This window comes from Erinaceus europaeus, unplaced genomic scaffold, assembly GCF_950295315.1.
Source record: "Erinaceus europaeus unplaced genomic scaffold, mEriEur2.1 scaffold_827, whole genome shotgun sequence".
In the NCBI taxonomy this organism is placed as follows: Eukaryota; Metazoa; Chordata; class Mammalia; order Eulipotyphla; family Erinaceidae; genus Erinaceus; species Erinaceus europaeus.
In genome coordinates this window covers 45,225-51,912 of record NW_026647584.1, presented here as the reverse complement: position 1 = coordinate 51,912, position 6,688 = coordinate 45,225, and positions in this window count along the sequence as shown.

Genomic DNA, 6,688 nt, shown 5'->3' with positions numbered 1-6,688 from the left:
ATAGTTGGCATCTATTTCTGATTGCATGGGGAGTCTGCTGATTACTAATTGCTATCTTGACAATATCTTGACAATCACTCCTGCTAATAGGTATCAAGAGGCTTTAAAATGATATTAATGAATTTCCTTTTCCTATTGGAGGTGAGGGAGATAGTGTAATGGTTATGCAAAAAAGACTTGTGCCTGAGGCTCTGAGGTGCCAAGTTCAGTCCCCTCCCACTACCACCAGCCAGAGCCGAGTGGTTCTCTGATAAATAAATAAATATTCCTATCCTACAAAACTTAGTATTTTTCTAATGAGCATGTAAACTAAATTAATTTTGAATTAATCTTCTTAGATTTCTTTATAGCATTTTACAGAATGTACCTATTAGTATGTAAGTTCCGTATGAAAATAAAGAATCTCTGTCTTGGAACTAAGGGTCTGGGCTTGGCCCTGGCTTAGAGGTGAAGGGACGAGTCCCAGTATTGTCCCCAGCCCCCCACCCAGGAAGGTGAGTCACCTCGGGGCAGTCACAGGATGGTTTAACAGGGATGGTCACCAAGTCACATGGGACAAGTCACCAGGTTCGTCCCTGGGGCAGGTGGTCTCCGGAGTGGCATGGGGGGATTTCCTGGGGCAGGAGGCCCTGTAATCTTAGTTCCTTGATAGTGTTTGATGCATAGTAGGTGTTCAAATAAATAATTTTGAATCAACAAATGAAGGTGATTTGGATGTAGAGTAGAAACCAAATATATATATCTCCACCTTCATAAACATTTTGTTGGGGAGGGAATTATCTATTACATTCCTATGATGATCTCTGAAGAGAATTTTTGACTTTTGGACAGTGTCTGTGCTAGACTTTTTAGTCTCATTTCCCCAAGTGTAAAGTATTTGTTTGCAATCAATAATCAATCCATACTTGGATACTAAATAATGCCTGTTTTCTAAAGAACATTTCATATTTTTTATCGGCACAAGTTTGAAGACATCAATCATGGAAAAAGTAATAGTTCGATACATTATATGACAGATGTTTCTGTTGACTTCATGTTTTCTTTCCTCAGTGCTTTATCTTCATCTTTGATCTGTTGGCAGAGGCTTCAAGGGTTCTTAAGTTTCTTATACAGAAGATTCTTTGTGTAACTCAATTGTAGAGTAGGAACTAAATGTCAATTATGGTATGTTACAAAGGAGTGTATTAAGTGTATATGCATAAAGTGACATGTACAAAAGTAGCATTGAAGCGAACCCTCTTTCATTTCACCTTCAGAGATTAGAACATTAAGGGCTAGTGAAATTGTTCACTTGTATAGTGCGCTCACTCACTGCTTTGCTATGTGCTCGGCCCAAATAAATATTTTTGAATGTACAGATGAAGGTTGTTTGGACATGGAGCAAAATACAATATATATCTCAACCTTGATACACATTTTGTTTATCTATTACGTTTCTATCATGGTCTCTGAATAGTATTTTTGACTTATAGACAGTATTCGTGCTAGCCCAGGTTCAAGCCCAACCTCCCCCATGTTGAAGGAAGCTTCGGTGCTGTGGTTTCAGTCACTCATGCTGCCTCTTATCTTTAGAAAAATAAATAAGAAAAGCAACAACAACAACAAAAAAAACTACAACATTACTGCTCCAGAAGTTCTGATGGTCTTTCCCTGATTGAATTCCTCCTCTCTCAACCTGACTAAGTACTACCCAGAATTTTGTATTAGGAGATATTTTTGTTTTCCTTTCTTAGTTTTTCGTCACTTAAGAACATTTCAGCAAACAATATATGTAAAATTTTGCCTGTTTGAGGATCTCATCTAAGTGGAATCAGGTGGACCACTGGATTATTCCCAGAACTGCGCTGCTCTGAATTATGTTGCCATAAACATTTGTATGCATGTCTGTTGGTGCTTGTGAGTTCAGCTTGCTGAGCCAAGAGCAACATCACTTCACCTTTACTGTGTGACGGTCCCTGGCTGAGTAAGAATATTCCCCATGCCACACAGTGTTAACACTTGGTGATCTGACTTTACATTGATGCCTGCCTGGCTGAAGGTAGGTGTGAGATGGCCAGCCTCACAAAGGACAGTGGAAAGTTTGTAGGTTGCATCCATTTTGAAGACTCAGAGTGATATTGCCCCTTGCAGCTCCCAGCTGATTCAGGAGGACAGTTTCTTCACCTTTCAGCTTCAGCCCTTGTTCAAAGAGAGATAGCTTCTTGTTTCTGCTGTAGCTCCCGTTATGTTAGTCAGTTTCAGATCAGTCCAGTGAATGACTGGCATTGAGAGCTAGTATCCCTTGTCTTAGAAAGAAATACCTTTGTTCTTTCCTTCCATTCATAATGTTCTAGTTTTTGTGCAATACTGGAGAAAAAACACAAGCAAGGCATGTACTTTACCCCTGAGTCACTTCCCCAACCCTGCTTACCCTTCTATACTTTAAAATCGGAAGTTAGCTGACTGATTAAAGTGCTAGGAAAATCTTTTTTCACTTCGAGTTACTAGGTTTCAGATGTGAGGGCATTTACAATTTTTCCTATGGTATTTTTGTAATAATTTGTACACAGGACCTCCACCCCCACACACAACCTGGAAATATTTACAGTTTGGAAATTAGTCAGCGAGTCAGTGAAATGGCTCACTTTGGGTAGTGCACTGCTTTGCTCTGTGTACAGCCCAGGTTTGAGCCTGGCCTCCACTTCATTGAATGAAACTTTGGTGCTGTGGTCTCTTTCACTCTCTCTCTGCCTTTCTACCTCTTTTTTTTTTTTTTTTTAAGATTTTATTTATGTATTAATGAAAGAGATAGCTGGAGAGAGAGAGAGAGAGAGAGAGAGAGAGAGAGAGAGAAAGAAAGAAAGAACCAGGCATCACTCTGGTATATGTGCTGCCAGGGACTGAACTCAGGACCTCATGCTTGAGGGTCCAATGCTTTATCCACTGTGCCATCTCCCAGACCACCCCCTTTCTACCTCTTTGTCTCTATAGTAAAAAAAAAAAAAAAAAAAGGGCCAGGTGGTGGTGCACCTTGTTACAGTGTGCAAGGGTTTAAGCCTCTGGTCTCCACCTGCAGGGGGAATGCTTCACAAGTGCTGAAGTAGAGCTACAGGTCTCTCTTTCTCTCTATCTCTCGTTCGCTCTCACTCTCTCTCCCCCACCTCCCCTCTCAATTTCTCTCTGTGTCCATTTCAATAAATGATAAATTAAAAAATATATATATATTAAGGAAAAGAAAGGGAAGGGGGAAAATAAATGAATCAGGACTAAAATATCTGACTTGTGTCTTTCATTACAAATCTAGGTTGTAATATTCACTCTTCTTTTTTTAAATTTTATTTATTTTCTCTTTTGTTGCCCTTGTTGTTTAACATTGTTGTGGTTATTGATGTCATTATTTTTGGATAGGACAGAGAGAAATGGACAGAGGAGGGGAAAACGGGGGAGAGAGAGACAGACACCTGCAGACCTGCTTCACAGCTTGTGAAGTGTCTTCCCTGCAGGTGGGGAGTCGGGGGCTGGAACAGGGATCCTTCCGCGGGTCCTTGCGCTTTGTGTCACGTGCGCTTAACCTACTGGCCACTGCCCGACTCCCTCACTCTTATTTAGTCTTTAGATTACCCTCAAAGTTCTTCCCGTAATTTATTTTTTAAATTTTTATTGAGGTGGCCCATAAAAACCAGGGCTATTTCGTTTTCTTTTTAAAATTTTTTATTTATAAAAAGGAAACATTGACTAAACGATAGGATAAGAAGGGTACAACTTCACACAATTCCTACTACTAGAACTCTGTATCCCAACCCCTCCCCTGATAGCTTTCCTATTCTTTAACCCTCTGGGAGTATGGACCCAAGGTCATTGTGGGATGCAGAAGGTGGAAGGTCTGGCTTCTGTAATTGCTTCCCCACTGAACATGGGTGTTGACAGATCGATCCATACTCCCAGACTGTCTTTCTCTTTCCCTATTGGGGCAGGGCTCTGGGGAAGCGGAGCTCCAGGACACATTGGTGGGGTCGTCTGTCCAGGGAAGTCTGGTCGGCATCATGCTGGCATCTGGAACCTGGTGGCTGAAGAGAGAGTTAACATACAAAGCCAAACAAATTGTTGACCAATCATGGACCTAAAGGCTGGAATAGTGCAGATGAAGAGTTGGGGGGGGGTCCTTCCCATGATTTCTTTCACTCTCCTTTTCTTCACCCTTGGGTTGGTCTTGAACTTGTTCCCTAGGAGAGAGAATCCCTTGCTGAAGAGAATTGTGGAACTTTGTATGAAACACGTTCTTTTTTTTTTTTTTTGCCACTAAAGTTATCAGTGGGACTCCGTGCCTGTTTAACAAATCCACTACTCCCAGTGGCCATTTTTCATTTTATTATTATTATTTTTAAAAAATTATAAATAATTTTTATAAAAAAAGAAACACTGACAAAAACCACAGGGGTACAACTCCACATAATTCCCAGTGCCAGAACTCCATATCCCTTCCCTCCCCTGACAGTCTTCCTATTCTTTATCCCTCTGGGAGTGTGGGGAGGAGGAAATAGAGAGGAAGAAGGAGAGAGACGCCTGCAGCCCTGCTTCACCACTCGCAAAGCTTTCCCCCTGCAGGTGGGGACTGGGGACTTAAACTTAGGTCCTTGTACATTGTAACATGTGTGCTCAACCAGGTGTGCCACCACCTGGCCCTATGATTTTTATTTATTTATTTATTTATTTATTTATTTTTAAGAGCAAAATGTTGCCTTTCACCAGTTCTCCTCTCTTATGAGAGATAATTCAGTCCACCACAATTACAAGTTAGACCCTTCTTTTTGAACTTAGTTTCCATAACTTTGTCAGCCTTAAACTCTTCTTTTTCTTTTTATCCCCAAGGGAGTAATTTTTAAAATAACCCTTTAAGGTCTTTTAAACAATAAAGAATGCTCTTTTAAAAAATGGCTTTTGCTGGGAGTCAGGCGGATTCAGTGCAGGTGGTGCAAAGCGCAAGGACTGACGTAAGGATCCCGGTTTGAGCCCCCAGCTCCCCACCTGTAGGGGTGTCACTTCACAAGCGGTGAAACAGGTCTGCAGGTGTCTGTCTTTCTCTCCCCCTCTCTGTCTTCCCCTTCTCCCTTCATTTCTCTCTGTCCTATCTAACAACGACGACATCAATAACTACAACAAAAGGGAGTAAATAAATAAATAAATATTTAAAAGATGGCTTTTGCTTCAAGGGCCAGCAAAATAGCTCACGTGGGTGGTGCGCTGCTCTGCTACGTGAGCATCCTCATTGAAGGAAGTTTTGAATCTGTGGTCGCTTTCACTTTCTCTGCCTCTTCTACTCTGTCTCTTGGTATCTGAGAAAAGGAACAAAGAGAGAAAGAAAGAAAGAAAAAGAGAGAGAGAGAGAGAGAGAGAAAGTAAAGAAACAAGCATCCCAGAGCTGTGAAGTCCAAGTGATGACAAATAAATACATACGTCTTCTGCTAGATACTCATCTCCTTATTTTGGAGACAGGGGTCATACATACGTAACAAATGCTCCACTGCTGAACTCTGTGGGCCTGCTCCTTGAGAATATTACTCTTTATCTTTTCTTTCATTCAAAATACTTGTGACAATGGCCAATGTTTTGCTTTTGTTTGTTTGTTTTTACTATATCGAAAGGAATAAAGGGGGGTAGATAGATAGCATAATAGTTATGCAAAGAGACCCTCTTGCACGAGGCTCCAAAGTTCCAGATTCAATCTCCCACAGCACCATAAGCCAGAGTTGAGCAGTGCTCTGGGGAGGGGGGAAAAAAAAGCAGAAGAAGGAAAGGAATAAGGAGAACTGAAAGTAGCCAAGGTGTGGTAAAAACATTGAAATAGGCCTGAAGCTTATCACAGCTTCTTAAAGGATACACTCCAAAGCACTTTCTCCTCCTCACCCACACAGATGCCAGCATAGTAAAAATTCTGCTGCTTTTCTGACAACATAGCTATTCTGCCCCCTCTTTTCATTTCAGGATGCAGTGTTAAATGTGTGTCACATCTGATTTAGGGATCCCTGTTTTCACTAACCCTGAGGCTTCAGCTTCTGGGGGAGGGGGCCTTCATTTGTGGTCCTTCTAGCATCAGACTCTACCCTTGCCCTTTTACATGATAAAATTATTATTATAAAAACACATACATGTATCCTTTTACATTTGGAGTGGCTTTTCACATTCCTTATACCAGTAACTTCATCTAGAGGAAGTTGATATTTATTTATTTATTTATTTCCTTTTGTTGCCTTTGTTGTTTTATTGTTGGAGTTATTGTTATTGATGTCATTTTGCTCTATAGGACAGAGAGAAGTGGAAAGAGGAGGGGAAGACAGAGAGGGGGAGAGAAAGATAGACACCTGCAGACCTGCTTCACTGCTTGTAAAGCGACTCCTTTGCAGGTGAGGATGAAGTTGACACTTAAATTCATCTCCGTTTTTTTTTTTATTTTTTTTTGCTCATAGATGTATTTTTTATCTTGTGTTTGTTTATGCCCTCACCTCATGTTTAGAATATAGTTTCCAGAAGGAACCATGAGAGTAGAATAATTCCTTACTGTTTTTTATTTTTCAGTTGTACCAGCCTTAGATTATGACTGGATAGAGCCAACTTACCTGAGTTTGTATCTTTTTTTTTTTTTTTAATTCTAGTCATGCACTTAAAAGATATTCTGAAACAAGGAAAAAGTCATGATTAATCAATAAAATAA